The sequence below is a fragment of the Cherax quadricarinatus genome, unplaced genomic scaffold (assembly GCF_038502225.1).
Source record: "Cherax quadricarinatus isolate ZL_2023a unplaced genomic scaffold, ASM3850222v1 Contig5453, whole genome shotgun sequence".
In the NCBI taxonomy this organism is placed as follows: domain Eukaryota; kingdom Metazoa; phylum Arthropoda; class Malacostraca; order Decapoda; family Parastacidae; genus Cherax; species Cherax quadricarinatus.
In genome coordinates, this window is record NW_027200479.1 from 1,083 (window position 1) to 20,140 (window position 19,058).

The following is a 19,058-nucleotide window of genomic DNA, read 5'->3' on the forward strand; positions in this document are numbered from 1 at the left end:
TTGTTGTCAGCTAGGACTGTATACAGTAGTATGTCATTGTTGTCAGCTAGGACTGTATACAGTAGTATGTCATTGTTGTCAGCTAGGACTGTATACAGTAGTATGTCATTGTTGTCAGCTAGGACTGTATACAGTAGTATGTCATTGTTGTCAGCTAGGACTGTATACAGTAGTATGTCATTGTTGTCAGCTAGGACTGTATACCTTGTACATGTACTTATAGTAAATAAAGATACTATTATTATGTACCTTAAAGGTTTCCCAAGCTGGGTTAGCAGAAGCCAGAGCCAAGCCACACACCATCAATACCGCGACTTTCATCTGTACGGGAGAAAAAGTGTACTGTTTTATTATTATTTTCAGAAGAAATTTCATATATGCTAATAAATGAAAATATAATTTATGGAAGGAAGTCTTGATTGATACAGTTTTTAAAGCATAAGGGCGATAGATAGTTCAGTGTGTTTATAAAGCCAGTGACAGGTTGATCAGCTGTGCTTAAGTGCAGTATAAGAAGGTAGAGGCGCTGTGGAGTACTTAGTATGTCTTCTTAAACACAAGGTTTTAATAATGGTTCAAGATGATGTGCTTGATAGGTACGGCTGAGGTCAACATGACAGTGATATTGCATAACTCACCAAATTATAATTACACGATTGCAAACATATCAAAGATTGGTGGTGATCGAACCCATGGCAAGAAAATTTAGCTTTTCCTATTGCAAGAGTGTGAACGTTGTTAATATTGCAAGAGTGTGAACGTTGGTAATATTGCAAGAGTGTGAACGTTGTTAATATTGCAAGAGTGTGAACGTTGGTAATATTGCAAGAGTGTGAACGTTGGTAATATTGCAAGAGTGTGAACGTTGGTAATATTGCAAGAGTGTGAACGTTGGTAATATTGCAAGAGTGTGAACGTTGTTAATATTGCCTCTTCAAGGGGGGCTCCTTGGCGTGGTGAAGAGGCTCTTGGTCTGAGGAATTAGCCCTGTCGGTCTTCTTCCTCAGACCGAACCTAATTACCCCCCATTCTCCCCTCCCCTATCCCATCCTCCCCATCCTCCCCTTTTTCCATTCCTCCTCCTCCTCCTCACCCCTCCCTTTTGCCCTTCCTCTTTTTAGCCTTCGTGATTTCTCCCACAGGCGCGCTAGTTCCTAGGTAGGGGAAAGGACACCGGGGTCCATCCCATTCCGTTGAGGTTTCTTGGCGGTGGCGTAGTTTGCCGTGGAATCTGGATTGCCTAGGGATGTCCCGATCCCTCTCCGGTATCCCGGAGTGGCTTTGGGTGTCTTTTGGGCGACGGGTGTATCTCTGGAAGCCACCTTTCGGATTCCGGGGGTGGTGGCTGAAGGAGGTATGCTTTGTGGCGGATATCCGGCCGCCCTCTCTTTTGTCCACCGAGGTAGCTCGGCAGATGTGAGGTTGCTATCCCAGATTGCTGGTTTACTGGCATGAAGGGTAGGGTATGGCACGGGTTCCATGCTGCATCTGCGCTACTAGCGGTGTCGAGTCCTCTTGGGCGCGGAGGGGGATTTCCGGCCCTTTCATTCCTCCTGGGAACTATTCCTCCCCGCTCCCCCCTTTTTTTATTCTTTTTTTTATTTTTATTTTCTTTTCTTCTTTCTTTTTTTTTCTTAAAAACAAAAAGCAAAGGAGTAACCTAACCATGGCAGCCCTAGTCCATGAAACCACTACCCCCGGGCCCCTTCTTGATACCGCACCCCATTCTGACCCTGCCTTGTGTTTAGACCACTCTTCGGACACTCCTGATGCCCCTGTACCTCTTGCTGGTGCTGTTTCCTCACCCGCTTCAGGTACCGGGGCTTCGACTGACTCCTTCGATTTGTCTGAACTCCGCTCTCCTTTGACTATGCTTCCGGCTTCTCCCTCTACGGTACGGCAATTTTCGAATCGCCCACCCATTTCCTGCCGGACCAACTCCGGTCCTACTCCTAAACGCCAACGTCAATCTCCTGATGATGCTCCGTCGTTACCTTCCCATTCTACTCGGAAACGACCGACACGTCAAGCACTCCCTCTCCACGCTCAGTTTCGGACCACACAATGGACTAAATTCTTTACTTTAAGACCAACTTCTTCTTCTGCCTACCTTTCTGACCATAGTATTGCCAAAGCGCTCCTGCGTCATGTTGGCAGAGATATTTCATTTCACGCTCTCAAGAGCGGTACACGCATCGTCACTGTCCAGAATGCTACCCAAGCTCATGATCTTTCTCTCCTTTCGAATATCGATACTACTCCTATCACTATTGAAAAACATCTTTCTCTCAATTCTTGTAGTGGTACTGTCATTCTGCCCCATACCATAGTCCAACAGAATTTCCAGTCATGTGGCAATGATATTTTTGAACAGCTGGAACTCCAGGATCTCCCAATCCTCAAAGTAGACACTTATGTCCTTCCTGCCCGGGGGCGGAGACGTTACCCTTGCAATGTGGCTCGTTTAACTTTTGACAGCCGAGAACTCCCGTCCTCTGTATATGTCGCGGGACATCGGTTACAAGTTCGAAAGGTGATACCTACACCGCAACAATGTAGAAATTGCTGGCGTTTTGGTCACCCAGCGAAATATTGCAGATCTATGGCCGAATGCCCAGTCTGTGGTGCCGACAACCATTCTAATACATCTTGCAGTCAACCTCCATCTTGCCTTAATTGTAATGAAGCTCACCCTTCGTACTCCCGCCGTTGCCAGGTCTACTTAAATGAACGTGAAATCCGTTGCCTCAAAGAGGCAGAAGGTCTCCCTTATGCTATGGCAGTTACTCATCTCCGCCTCCAAGGGAGACTACCCCGTGTTTCTTATTCTCGTGTTTCCAAACGTCCCCCCACTTCTGGGGTCCCATCTTCTGCAGCCTCCTCTGTTGTTACCCCTCCCATAGCCACTACGGCATCTAATCCTTTTGCTGTCCTTGGCTCTGACGTCCCGACTACAACTCAGTCTGTTCTCACATCTTCGCGTCCTTCCTCACAAGCCCCAGTATCGACAAGACCTCGTACGACACCTAATGCCAATCGCCCCTCTACTCAGAAGTCCAAAAAATCCACATTGCTCAAATCTTCTTTGCCCCTTCCTTCCCTTCTTCCACCTCCACACATTACCTTTCCAGTCTCTGTACCTAGTTCTTCCCCTCTCTCTGGCTCTATTACAAGTGTGGAGATTCACCCTCCTCCTCGTACTATGCCTTCCACCCCCGTCCCCTCCCAAGTTTCTCCCTCTTCTGTCACCTCCCAGGTTTCTACCTCTTCTGTCCCCCCCCACACTTCATCTCCAGTCCCTTACACTTTTCCCTCCCCCTCTACTTTGGTACAGTCCATTACTGTCCCAATCTTTACTCACCCTCCTCCTCCTATCTCCAATATGGTTTCCCATACATCTTTGAATTCAGAAACACTTGAAGCCATTTCAGAATATATTGCAGAGACTAAACCTTCAATGGACACTGATTCACTTCCTGTTCCTTCTCTTCCCTCTCCTCCATCTTCACAACCCCATTCTTCGCAACGCTCCGTTACTTCGCTACTTGAACATCTTCCAATGCCACCACACATTGACTTTTCTAACCCCTCTAGTCCGTAGGTGCCTTTACCTACAGATTCCTGATATTTTCTTCATCGCCAATCATGGCCTATTTACAGTGGAATATCCGCGGCCTCAGGGGTAATCGGGGTGAGCTTCAGATGTTGCTTTCCAGGTTTTCCCCTGTTGGTGCTTGCTTACAAGAACCAAAATTACACTCGGCTGTTTTCCAACCTATCTCAGGCTATAATTTATTGTATTCTTCGGATCCTTTCTCAGATGGGACCTTTAATGAAAGTGCCCTTCTTCTACGCAATGATATTCCGTACTGTCAACTATTTGTCCATACCTCGCTGCATTACACTGCAGCCCGTATCCACTTGAATAAGTGGTTTACAATATGTTCTTTATATCTCTCTCCTTCTCGAGCATTTTCTATCCCAGACTTTGCCTTTCTTGTTTCATCCTTACCACCACCACTTCTGTTACTTGGTGATTTTAATGCCCACCATTTCCTCTGGGGGGGGTCTCATTGTGACTCACGTGGCATTCAGTTGGAGGCTTTTCTTGCCTCTCACCCCCTCCATGTTTTAAATACGGGTACTCCCACCCATTTTGATCCTCGTACTCATACTCTCTCTTGCATCGATCTATCAGTCTGCTCTTCCTCCACTGCACTAGACTTCACCTGGTCTGTTCTACCAGACTTACATGACAGCGATCATTTTCCGATCATTCTTACTTCTCCTTCCTATTCACCACCTTCCCGTAGCCCTCGCTGGCAATTTGATCGGGCAAATTGGGATCTTTACTCACACCTCACTGCTTTTAGTGAGGTTCCTTCTTCATCCTCCATTGATGAGCTCCTACACATCTTCTCGACATCAGTTTATACCGCAGCTTCTCATTCTATACCCCAAACCTCAGGCAGGCATTCTCAGAAGTGCGTGCCTTGGTGGTCTCCTGCTTGTGCTCGTGCAGTACGTTTGAAACGTGCTGCATGGGGCAGGTACCGGTACAATAGAACCGCTGAGAGACTTGTTGATTTTAAGCAGAAGCGTGCGATCGCTCGCCGTGTCATCCGTGAAGCTAAACGCACTTGTTGGCGAGACTATGTTTCCACCATCACCTCTGCTTCTTCTATGAGTGCAGTCTGGAAAAAAGTGAGGAAATTGAGTGGTAAATACTCTCCTGACCCGGCTCCTGTTCTACGGGTCACTGGTGTTGATATAGCAAACCCTCTCGACGTTGCCATTGAACTTGGCACACATCTGGTCCGTATTTCCCGAGGGCTCCATCTATGCCCCTCGTTTCTTTCCTCAAAGTCTGCCAGAGAGTTAGTACCCTTGGACTTTTCTTCTCTCGGAGAAGAACAGTATAATGTGCCTTTTACACTTCAAGAACTGGAGGCAACGCTCTCAGCTTGCCGATCATCGGCAGCTGGGCCTGATGACATTCATATTCGTATGTTACAACATTTACATCGGTCAGCCCTTGTAGTCCTCTTACACCTCTTCAATCTTATTTGGGCACAAGGAGTTCTTCCCCAGCTGTGGAAATCTGCCATTGTTCTCCCTTTCCGCAAACCGGGTACTACAGGACATGATGCCTCCCACTATCGCCCCATCGCTCTTACAAGTGCAGTTTGCAAAGTGATGGAACGCCTCGTAAATCGACGTTTAATGTGGTATTTAGAGACTCACAACAGTCTCTCCGCTAGTCAATATGGCTTTCGTAAGGGTCGTTCTACCATAGACCCCTTACTACGCTTGGATACGTATGTTCGTAATGCCTTTGCGAATAATCACTCAGTTATTGCCATATTTTTTGACCTTGAGAAGGCATATGACACAACTTGGAGGTATAATATTTTGGCCCAGGCCCATTCCTTAGGCCTCCGAGGCAATCTACCATCCTTCCTTAAGAACTTTTTAACTGACAGACATTTCCGTGTTCGAGTCAATAATGTTCTTTCCCCGGACTTCGTCCAAGCTGAAGGTGTCCCTCAGGGATGTGTTCTAAGCACAACACTTTTTCTCCTTGCTATAAATGATTTGGCCTCTGTTCTTCCACCCAATATTTGGTCATCACTCTATGTTGATGACTTCGCTATTGCTTGTGCAGGCGCTGACTGTCACCTTATTGCAGTTTCTCTCCAGCATGCGGTCGACCGTGTTTCCACTTGGGCCACCACACATGGGTTTAAATTTTCAAGTACCAAAACTCACCAAATTACTTTCACTAGACGCTCTGTTATCTCCGATCATCCTTTGTATCTCTATGGCTCCCGTATCCCCGAACGTGATACAGTCAGGTTTCTAGGCCTTCTCTTTGACCGTCGGTTAACCTGGAAACCTCACATTACCTCTCTGAAGGCAACTTGTCACAGCCGGCTAAACCTTCTTAAAACCCTTGCTCATCTTTCCTGGGGAGCTGATCGTCGAACTCTGCTTCGCCTACATTCAGCCCTCGTTTTATCGAAACTCGATTATGGTGACCAGATTTATTCCGCGGCCTCTCCTGCTACTCTCTCTAGCCTTAACTCTATCCATCACCAAGGCTTACGTTTGTGCCTTGGTGCTTTTCGCTCTTCCCCTGTTGAGAGCCTCTATACAGAAGCAAATGTTCCATCCTTGTCTGATCGCCGTGATGCCCATTGCCTTCGTTACTATGTACGCTCTCACGATCTACACAATCCTTCCATTTATAGAATGGTCACCGATATTAGTAGACATTCTTTATTCGTTCGCCGCCCCTGTTTGCTCCGTCCCTTTTCTCTTCGCCTACATTCACTCTTGTCTTCCCTTCAGTTACCACCTTTATATGTTCATGTAGCATCTCACTTTTCCCTGCCCCCCTGGGAAGTTCCAGCTGTTCGGGTCTGTTCTTTCTCACTCCCTTGCTCGAAAGCTCAACTGCCTACGGTGGCTTCCCGCTCTCTTTTTCTTGATCACTTCCACTCCCATTCTCATGCCACCGCTGTGTACACAGATGGCTCTAAGTCTTCAGACGGCGTCGGATTCGCAGCAGTGTTTCCGGACAGCGTCGTACGAGGGCATTTACTATCTTCAGCTAGCATTTTTACTGCTGAACTGTATGCCATTCTTGCAGCACTTATTCGTATTGCATCTATGCCTGTGTCATCATTTGTAGTAGTCTCAGACTCCCTTAGTGCTCTACAGGCTATACGAAAATTTGATACATCTCATCCCCTAGTTCTCCGTATCCAACTTTGGCTACGCCGTATCTCTACCAAACATAAAGATATTGTTTTTTGTTGGGTCCCTGGTCATGTCGACGTACAGGGCAATGAACAGGCAGACACTGCTGCGCGGTCAGCAGTATATGACCTACCAATTTCCTATCGAGGTGTTCCATTTCTGGACTATTTTGCTGCAATAGCTACCCACCTTCGCACCCGTTGGCAACAACGGTGGTCAACTCTGCTCGGTAACAAACTTCATTCTGTTAAACCGAGCATAGGTTACTGGCCGTCTTCTTGTCATCAGTGCCGAAGTTGGGAGACCACTCTCTCCCGCCTTCGCATTGGCCACACTCGTCTTACTCATGGGTATCTCATGGAGAGGCACCCTGTTCCTCTCTGTGAGCAGTGTCAAGTTCCAGTATCAATTAGCCACATTCTGTTAGACTGCCCTCTCTATCAACGAGCACGCAGAATTTACCTCCAACGTCGTCTTCGTTCTACTACTCTCTCTTTACCTTCCCTTCTTGCTGATGGACCCTCCTTTAATCCTGACTCTCTCATTGACTTCTTGACAACGACCGATTTACTCCACAAACTCTGATGATACTTTTCGCACTCCCCTCAGCCCTTTCTGGTTCAGTCTCTTGCTGCCCTTTACCCTTTCACCATCCACTGCCCCGCTGTTATCCGTAACCTGTTGCTCATCCATCTCCCTTTTGCCACCTGATGCCCTCACTTCCTTCCTGCCCTGCAGCGCTGTATAGTCCTTGTGGCTTAGCGCTTCTTTTTGATTATAATAATAATAATAATGTTAATATTGCAAGAGTGTGAACGTTGTTAATATTGCAAGAGTGTGAACGTTGGTAATATTGCAAGAGTGTGAACGTTGGTAATATTGCAAGAGTGTGAACGTTGGTAATATTGCAAGAGTGTGAACGCTGGTAATATTGCAAGAGTGTGAACGTTGGTAATATTGCAAGAGTGTGAACGTTGGTAATATTGCAGAGTGTGAACGTTGGTAATATTGCAGAGTGTGAACGTTGGTAATATTGCAAGAGTGTGAACGCTGGTAATATTGCAAGAGTGTGAACGTTGGTAATATTGCAGAGTGTGAACGTTGGTAATATTGCAAGAGTGTGAACGTTGGTAATATTGCAAGAGTGTGAACGTTGGTAATATTGCAAGAGTGTGAACGTTGTTAATGCAAGAGTGTGAACGTTGGTAATATTGCAAGAGTGTGAACGTTGGTAATATTGCAAGAGTGTGAACGTTGGTAATATTGCAAGTGTGAACGTTGGTAATATTGCAAGAGTGTGAACGTTGGTAATATTGCAGTGTGTGAACATTGGTAATATTGCAAGAGTGTGAACGTTGGTAATATTGCAAGAGTGTGAACGTTGGTAATATTGCAAGAGTGTGAACGTTGGTAATATTGCAAGAGTGTGAACGTTGGTAATATTGCAAGAGTGTGAACATTGGTAATATTGCAGAGTGTGAACGTTGGTAATATTGCAGAGTGTGAACGTTGGTAATATTGCAAGAGTGTGAACGTTGGTAATATTGCAAGAGTGTGAACGTTGGTAATATTGCAGAGTGTGAACGTTGGTAATATTGCAAGAGTGTGAACGTTGGTAATATTGCAAGAGTGTGAACGTTGGTAATATTGCAGAGTGTGAACATTGGTAATATTGCAAGAGTGTGAACGTTGGTAATATTGCAGAGTGTGAACATTGGTAATATTGCAAGAGTGTGAACGTTGGTAATATTGCAGAGTGTGAACGTTGGTAATATTGCAGAGTGTGAACATTGGTAATATTGCAAGAGTGTGAACGTTGGTAATATTGCAGAGTGTGAACATTGGTAATATTGCAGAGTGTGAACGTTGGTAATATTGCAAGAGTGTGAACGTTGGTAATATTGCAGTGTGTGAACGTTGGTAATATTGCAGTGTGAACGTTGGTAATATTGCAGAGTGTGAACATTGGTAATATTGCAAGAGTGTGAACGTTGGTAATATTGCAGAGTGTGAACATTGGTAATATTGCAGAGTGTGAACGTTGGTAATATTGCAAGAGTGTGAACGTTGGTAATATTGCAGTGTGTGAACGTTGGTAATATTGCAGAGTGTGAACGTTGGTAATATTGCAGAGTGTGAACGTTGGTAATATTGCAAGAGTGTGAACGTTGGTAATATTGCAAGAGTGTGAACGTTGGTAATATTGCAGAGTGTGAACATTGGTAATATTGCAAGAGTGTGAACGTTGGTAATATTGCAGAGTGTGAACATTGGTAATATTGCAGAGTGTGAACGTTGGTAATATTGCAGAGTGTGAACGTTGGTAATATTGCAGAGTGTGAACATTGGTAATATTGCAGAGTGTGAACATTGGTAATATTTATGTAGTCAACAGTGAAGTTATCAGTTTATTTATGGTGGTGTGAAGGATCTCGTGAGGTTACTATTTTGGTGGTGATGAAGCGTCATTATTGACGGCGTTACGGAGGCTGGCAGAAACTACGTTGAGGTGGTGCCCCTGGCTAAGATAATTTACTCTTCATTATTATCTTTGTTTGGTGCCCCTGGCTAAGATAATTTACTCTTTATTATTATCTTTGTTTGGTGCCCCTGGCTAAGATAATTTACTCTTCATTATTATCTTTGTTTGGTGCCCCTGGCTAAGATAATTTACTCTTTATTATTATCTTTGTTTGGTGCCCCTGGCTAAGATAATTTACTCTTTATTATTATCTTTGTTTGGTGCCCCTGGCTAAGATAATTTACTCTTTATTATTATCTTTTTTTGGTGCCCCTGGCTAAGATAATTCACTCTTTATTATTATCTTTGTTTGGTGCCCCTGGCTAAGGTAATTTACTCTTTATTATTATCTTTGTTTGGTGCCCCTGGCTAAGATAATTCACTCTTCATTATTATCTTTGTTTGGTGCCCCTGGCTAAGATAATTCACTCTTCATTATTATCTTTGTTTGGTGCCCCTGGCTAAGATAATTCAATGTTCATTATTATCTTTGTTTGGTGCCCCTGGCTAAGATAATTTACTCTTTATTATTATCTTTGTTTGGTGCCCCTGGCTAAGATAATTCACTCTTCATTATTATCTTTGTTTGGTGCCCCTGGCTAAGATAATTTACTCTTCATTATTATCTTTGTTTGGTGCCCCTGGCTAAGATAATTCACTCTTCATTATTATCTTTGTTTGGTGCCCCTGGCTAAGATAATTTACTCTTCATTATTATCTTTGTTTGGTGCCCCTGGCTAAGATAATTTACTTTAAATTATTATCTTTGTTTGGTGCCCCTGGCTAAGATAATTTACTTTTCATTATCTTTGTTTAGTGCCCCTGGCTAAGATAATTTACTTTAAATTATTATCTTTGTTTGGTGCCCCTAGCTAAGATAATTTACTTTAAATTATTATCTTTGTTTGGTGCCCCTGGCTAAGATAATTTACTCTTCATTATTATCTTTGTTTGGTGCCCCTGGCTAAGATAATTCACTCTTTATTATTATCTTTGTTTGGTGCCCCTGGCTAAGATAATTCACTATTCATTATTATCTTTGTTTGGTGCCCCTGGCTAAGATAATTCACTCTTTTATTATCTTTGTTTGGTGCCCCTGGCTAAGATAATTTACTCTTCATTATTATCTTTGTTTGGTGCCCCTGGCTAAGATAATTCACTCTTTATTATTATCTTTGTTTGGTGCCCCTGGCTAAGATAATTCACTCTTTATTATTATCTTTGGTGCCCCTGGCTAAGATAATTTACTCTTCATTATTATCTTTGTTTGGTGCCCCTGGCTAAGATAATTTACTCTTCATTATTATCTTTGTTTGGTGCCCCTGGCTAAGATAATTCACTCTTTATTATTATCTTTGTTTGGTGCCCCTGGCTAAGATAATTCACTCATTATTATCTTTGTTTGGTGCCCCTGGCTAAGATAATTTACTCTTCATTATTATCTTTGTTTGGTGCCCCTGGCTAAGATAATTTACTCTTCATTATTATCTTTGTTTGGTGGCCCTGGCTAAGATAATTCACTCTTTATTATTATCTTTGTTTGGTGCTCCTGGCTAAGATAATTCACTCTTTATTATTATCTTTGTTTGGTGCCCCTGGCTAAGATAATTCACTCTTTATTATTATCTTTGTTTCTAACACAGATGTGTATCACAGTGACTTTGTGGCTACACACAAAGTGGTGGCACAGATTCTCAACAGTGATAAATGGAACGTCAATATTCCTCACTCTGGGAGTTCCTCGCTCTGGGAGTTCCTCGCTCTGGGAGTTTCTCGCTCTGGGAAAATGCCCAATTCCTCACTCTGGAAGTTCCTCGCTCTGGGAAAACGCCCAATTCCTCGCTCTGGGAAAACGCCCAGTTCCTCACTCTGGGAGTTCCTCGCTCTGGGAAAACGCCCAATTCCTCACTCTGGGAGTTCTTCGCTCTGGGAAAACGCCCAATTCCTCGCTCTGGGAGTTCCTCGCTCTGGGAAAACGCCCAGTTCCTCACTCTGGGAGTTCCTCGCTCTGGGAAAACGCCCAATTCCTCACTCTGGGAGTTCCTCGCTCTGGGAGTTCCTCGCTCTGGGAGTTTCTTGCTCTGGGAAAACGCCAAATTCTTCACTCTGGGAGTTCCTCGCTCTGGGAAAACGCCCAATTCCTCACTCTAGGAGTTCCTCGCTCTGGGAAAACGCCCAATTCCTCACTCTGGGAGTTCCTCGCTCTGGGAAAACTCCCAATTCCTCACTCTGGGAGTTCCTCGCTCTGGGAAAACGCCCAATTCCTCACTCTGGGAGTTTCTCGCTCTGGGAAAACGCCCTATTCCTCACTCTGGGAGCTCCTCGCTCTGGGAAAACGCCCAATTCCTCACTGGGAGTTCCTCACTCTGGGAAAACGCCCAATTCCTCACTCTGGGAGTTCCTCGCTTTGGGAAAACGCCTACTTCCTCACTCTGGGAGTTTCTCGCTCTGGGAAAACGCCCAATTCCTCACTCTGGGAGTTCCTCGCTCTGGGAAAACGCCCAATTCCTCACTCTGCCAGTTCCTCGCTCTGGGAAAACGCCCAATTCTTCACTCTGGGAGTTTCTCGCTCTGGGAAAACGCCCAATTAATCACTCTGGGAGTTTCTCGCTCTGGGAAAACGCCCAATTCCTCGCTCTGGGAGTTCCTCGCTCTGGGAAAACGCCCAATTCCTCACTCTGGGAGTTGTTTCAGACTACGGAACAATGCTCTTCTCCAGACTGAGGGACTGACCACCTCAAAACTTTAAGGGTGATGGACTGATTACATCGTCTTCAAGTCTCTTCTGCTTCTATCAACTTTTCTGTACTCGACTGAAGAAGCCTACTTTGTAGGCGAAACGTTTCGAAATAAAGATACCTAACTGTTGGTAGGTAAGACACATAGGCAACAGTTAGGCAACTTTATTCCGAAACGTTTCGCCTACACAGTAGGCTTCTTCAGTCGAATACAGAAAGTAGGCAGGAACAGTAGAGATGTGAAGACGATGTAATCAGTCCATCACCCTTGAAGTCGTAGAATTTTGAGGTTGTCAGTCCCTCAGCCTGGAGAAGTTCAGTTCCATAGTTCAGATATTTCCTGACTATGGAACTGAACTTCTCCAGGCCGAGAGACTGACAACCTCAAAATTCTACGACTTCAAGGGTGATGGACTGATTACATCGTCTTCACATCTCTACTGTTCCTGCCTACTTTCTGTATTCGACTGAAGAAGCCTACTGTGTAGGCGAAACGTTTCTGAATAAAGTTGCCTAACTGTTGCCTATGTATCTTACCTAACAATCCCCCTTATATGTGCTGGGAGGCAGTTGAACAGTCTTGGTCCCTTGACATTTATTGTGTTGTCTCTTACTGTGCTAGTTACACCCGTGCTTTTCATTGCAGGAATGTTGCATCGTCTGCCGAGTCTTTTACTTTCATAGGGAGTGATTTTTCGTGTGCAAGTTTGGTACTAATCCCTCAAGGATTTTCTAAGTGTATATAATGATGTATCTCTCCCTCCTGCGTTCTAGGGAGTACAGGTTCAGGAACTTCAAGCGTTCCCAATAATTGAGGTATTTTATTACTAGATTTTCTATATATATTCGTTTTTCATTAAGAAATTTATCACTGATGCTTTTCTGTAGGGTAAATTATGATTCAAGATTCATCTTCATTGAGTTGGTCTTGTAAATTTTACCTGAGTTCCTCGGAACACCGCCGTCTCATACTGCTCAAGTAATTATTTCTGTGTATTACAGAAGAATATTGACTGATATAGCACATAGAAGTTAACTCAGAGCAATGCAAAGAATCTGTCAGTTGTTTAGTCAACCTAAGTTGAAAAAGTTGACACAGGCTTCCAGTAAAACGAAACGCAAGTGGATAAGTGAAACTCGATTACTACATCAGAAAATACACTATTCTCAATTATTATTATTATTATAATCAAGGGGGAAGCGCTAAACCCGGAGGATTATACAGCGCCTGGGGGGGGGGGATGTGGAAGGCATTCAGGCTTAATTCGGGGAACTGGAGCACAGATCCAATTCTCTAAATCAAGAGCCCCTCACCAACATCAAGGAACCTTCCTTGAGGGGCACACTATTCTCAAGTGTCCACTGTGTTTAACAGTCGTGTTTGCTCAGTGGGATAAACACTGTATCAAAAACAAGCTTCCTACATACAGTAAAACTATATGTATTATTACTGGAAAAATAGCCACATACGCAGTAAAATGCGATCCTTTATTAATTACGTTTTACCCTGGCAACGATATTAAGTCCCACAGATCAACGTGAGCACAGAATACAAGAGTATATATAAGCAGCTTAATAAAGGGTCATCTTTTTGATTATAATACCCCTCAAGGAAGGTTCCTTGATGTTGGTGAGGGGCTCTTGATATAGGGAATTGGATCTGTGCTCCAGTTTCCCAAATTAAGCCTGAATGCCTTCCACACCCCCCCCCAGGCGCTGTATAATCCTCTGGGTTTAGCGCTTCCCCCTTGATTATAATAATAATAAAAATTGATTATAATAATAATAATAATAACAGCAAAATGGGTCACAGCACAATGCTCACTTTATATGCTCATGTACTGTCTACTCAGGTAGATATGTCTAATAAAAGTCCACTGTCTGTTACGTGGTCATTAAAGGATTACATTATACTGTATCTGTATTTTACCAGTGTCGGTATTTTATACCAGTTACCCCCATTATTATTACTACTGTAAATATTACTCCCCTCAAGGAAGGTTCCTTGATGTTGGTGAGGGGCTCTTGATTTAGGGAATTGGATCTGTGCTCCAGTTCCCCAAATTAAGCCTGAATGCCTTCCACATCCCCCCCCCCCAGGCGCTGTATAATCCTCCGGGTTTAGCGCTTCCCCCTTGATTATAATAATAATAATGTAAATATTACTGCTACTGTAATGAAGGTGAGAGGGATGGTTACCTTGTTGTAGGTGGAGTGTTGGTGAGGGTGAATGTTGGTGAGGGTGAGTGTGGTGGTGACACCGATATTTATACCAAATCTTCAGTGGGAAAAACTGCAGCTGTTGTGGCTATTGTTGTGCTGCTGCTGCTGCTGCTGCTGCTGCTGCTGCTGCTGCTGCTGCTGCTGCTGCTGCTGCTGCTGCTGCTGCTGCTGCTGCTGCTGCTGCTGCTGCTGCTGCTGCTGCTGCTGCTGCTGCTGCTGCTGCTGCTGCTGCTGCTGCTGCTGCTGCTGCTGCTGCTGCTGCTGCTGCTGCTGCTGCTGCTGCTGCTGCTGCTGCTGCTGCTGCTGCTGCTGCTGCTGCTGCTGCTGCTGCTGCTGCTGCTGCTGCTGCTGCTGCTGCTGCTGCTGCTGCTGCTGCTGCTGCTGCTGCTGCTGCTGCTGCTGCTGCTGCTGCTGCTGCTGCTGCTGCTGCTGCTGCTGCTGCTGCTGCTGCTGCTGCTGCTGCTGCTGCTGCTGCAATAGCCGTAAGTACATACTTGGTACTGGGCAGTAAGTAGGTACCCGGGTGTTAGTTGACTGTTGAGGGTAGCATCTTGACTCAACAACCAGCCTACCCTCCCATCATGACACAACAACCAGCCTACCCTACCATCATGACACAAACAACCAGCCTACCCACCCATCCTACCATCATGACACAACAACCAGCCTACCCTCCCATCCTACCATCATGACACAACAACCAGCCTACCCTCCCATCCTACCATCATGACACAACAACCAGCCTACCCTCCCATCCTACCATCATGACACAACAACCAGCCTACCCTCCCATCCTACCATCATGACACAACAACCAGCCTACCCTCCCATCCTACCATCATGACACAAACAACCAGCCTACCCTCCCATCCTACCATCATGACACAACAACCAGCCTACCCTCCCATCCTACCATCATGACACAACAACCAGCCTACCCACCCATCCTACCATCATGACACAACCAGCCTACCCTCCCATCCTACCATCATGACAACACCAGACGACCCTCACAACCTACCATCAAGACACAACAACCAGCCTACCCTCCCATCCTACCATCGTGACACAACTACCAGCCTGCCCTCCCATCCTACCATCATGACACAAGAACCAGCCTACCCTCCCATCCTACCATCATGACACAACCAGCCTACCCTCCCATCCTACCATCATGACACAACAACCAGCCTACCCTCCCATCCTACCATCATGACACAACAACGAGCCTACCCTCCCATCCTACCATCATGACTCAACAATCAGCCTACCCTCCCATCCTACCATCATGACACAACAACCAGCCTACCCTCCCATCCTACCATCATGACACAACAACCAGCCTACCCTCTCATCCTACCATCATGACTCAACAACCAGCCTACCCTCTCATCCTACCATCATGACTCAACAACCAGCCTACCCTCCCATCCTACCATCATGACTCAACAACCAGCCTACCCTCCCATCCTACCATCATGACTCAACAACCAGCCTACCCACCCATCCTACCATCATGACACAACCAGCTTACCCAACCATCCTACCATCATGACACAACAACCAGCCTACCCTCCCATCCTACCATCATGACACAACCAGCCTACCCTCCCATCCTACCATCATGACACAACAACCAGCCTACCCTCCCATCCTACCATCATGACTCAACAACCAGCCTACCCTCCCATCCTATCATCACACAACAACCAGCCTACCCTCCCATCCTATCATGACACAACAACCAGCCTACCCTCCCATCCTATCATGACACAACAACCAGCCTACCCTCCCATCCTACCATCATGACTCAACAACCAACCTACCCTCCCATCCTACCATCATGACACAACAACCAACCTACCCTCCCATCCTACCATCATGACACAACAACCAACCTACCCTCCCATCCTGCAATCATGACTCAACAACCAGCCCATCCTACCATCGTTACACAACAACCAGCCTACACTCTCATCCTACCATCATTACATAACAACCAGCCTACCCACCCATCCTACCATCATGACACAACAACCAACCTACCCTCCCATCCTACCATCATGACACAACAACCAGCCTACCCACCCATCCTACCATCATGACACAACAACTAGCCTACCCTCCCATCCTACCATCATGACACAACAAGCAGCCTACCCTCTCATCCTACCATCATGACACAACAACCAGCCTACCCTCCCATCCTACCATCATGACACAACAACCAGCCTACCCTCCCATCCTACCATCATGACACAACAACCAGCCTACCCTCCCATCCTACTATCATGACACAACAACCAGCCGACCCTCCCATCCTACCATCATGACACAACAACCAGCCTACCCTCCCATCCTACCATCATGACACAACAACCAGCCTACCCTCCCATCCTACCATCATGACACAACAACCAGCCTACCCTCCCATCCTACCATCATGACACAACAACCAGCCTACCCTCCCATCCTATCATGACACAACCAGCCTACCCTCCCATCCTACCATCATGACTCAACAACCAGCCTACCTTCCCATCCTACCATCATGACACAACAACCAGCCTACCCTCCCATCCTACCATCATGACACAACAACCAGCCTACCCACCCATCCTACCATCAAGACACAACAACCAGCCTACCCTCCCATCCTACCATCATGACAAAACAACCAGCCTACCCTTCCATCCTACCATCATGACACAACATCCAGCCTACACTCCCATCCTACCATCATGACACAACAACCAGCCTACCCTCCCATCCTACCATCATGACTCAACAACCAGCCTACCCTCCCATCCTACCATCATGACACAACAACCAGCCTACCCTCCCATCCTACCATCATGACACAACAACCAGCCTACCCTCCCATCCTACCACCATGACACAACAACCAGCCTACCCTCCCATCCTACCATCATGACACAACAACCAGCCTACCCTCCCATCCTACCATCATGACACAACAACCAGCCTACCCTCCTATCCAACCATCATGACACAACAACCAGCCTACCAACCCATCCTACCATCATGACACAGCAACCAGCCTACCCTCCCATCCTACCATCATGACTCAACAATCAGCCTACCCTCTCATCCTACCATCATGACACAACCAGCCTACCCTCCCATCCTACCATCATGACACAACAACCAGCCTACCCTCCCATCCTACCATCATGACACAACAACCAGCCTACCCTCCCATCCTACCATCATGACTCAACAACCAGCCTACCCTCCCATCCTACCATCATGACACAACAACCAGCCTACCCACCCATCCTACCATCATGACACAACAACCAGCCTACCCTCCCATCCTACCATCATGACACAACAACCAGCTTACCCACCCATCCTACCATCATGACACAAACAACCAGCCTACCCACCCATCTTACCATCATGACTCAACAAACAGCCTACCCTCCCATCGTACCATCATGACAACAACCAGCCTACCCTCCCATCCTACCATCATGACACATCAATCAGCCTACCCTCCCATCCTACCATCATGACACAACAACCAATCTACCCTCCCATCCTGCCATCATGACTCAACAACCAGCCTACCCTCCCATCCTACCATCGTTACACAACAACCAGCCTACCCTCCCATCCTACCATCATTACACAACAACCAGCCTACACTCTCATCCTACCATCATTACATAACAACCAGCCTACCCACCAATCCTACCATCATGACACAACAACTAGCCTACCCTCTCATCCTACCATCATGACACAACCACCAGCCTACCCTCCCATCCTACAATCATGACACAACAACCAGTCTCCCCTCCCATCCTACCTTCATGACACACCAGCCTACCCTCCTATCCTACCATCATGACACAACAACTAGCCTACCCTCTCATCCTACCATCATGACACAACAACCAGCCTACCCTCCCATCCTACCATCATGACACAACAACCAGCCTACCCTCCCATCCTATCATGACACAACCAGCCTACCCTCCCATCCTGCCATCATGACTCAACAACCAGCCTACCTTCCCATCCTACCATCATGACACAACAACCAGCCTACCCTCCCATCCTACCATCATGACACAACAACCAGCCTACCCACCCATCCTACCATCAAGACACAACAACCAGCCTACCCTCCCATCCTACCATCATGACAAAACAACCAGCCAACCCTTCCATCCTACCATCATGACACAACATCCAGCCTACACTCCCATCCTACCATCATGACACAACAACCAGCCTACCCTCCCATCCTACCATCATGACTCAACAACCAGCCTACCCTCCCATCCTACCATCATGACACAACAACCAGCCTACCCTCCCATCCTACCATCATGACACAACAACCAGCCTACCCTCCCATCCTACCACCATGACACAACAACCAGCCTACCCTCCCATCCTACCATCATGACACAACAACCAGCCTACCCTCCCATCCTACCACCATGACACAACAACCAGCCTAACCACCAATCCTACCATCATGACACAACAACCAGCCTACCCTCCCATTCTACCATCATGACACAACCAGCCTGCCCTCCCATCCTACCATCATGACACAAGAACCAGCCTACCCTCCCATCCTACCATCATGACACAACCAGCCTACCCTCATACCTACCATCATGACACAACAACCAGCCTACCCTCCCATCCTACCATCTTGACACAACAACCAGCCTACCCTCCCATCCTACCATCATGACACAACAACCAGCTTACCCACCCATCCTACCATCATGACACAACAACCAGCCTACCCTCCCATCCTACCATCATGA

General features: G+C 46.2%; 1 long non-coding RNA gene across 1 annotated transcript; it reads right to left on the reverse strand.

Annotated features, from left to right (window-relative positions):
- Positions 1–248: 248 nt before the first annotated feature.
- LOC138852231 (uncharacterized) lies at positions 249–14,338 on the reverse strand. Its single transcript, XR_011391606.1, has 2 exons — positions 14,221–14,338; positions 249–321 (listed from the first exon to the last, which is right to left on the reverse strand). It is a non-coding gene; the product is annotated as an uncharacterized lncRNA (long non-coding RNA).
- Between the last annotated feature and the right edge of the window lie 4,720 nt (positions 14,339–19,058).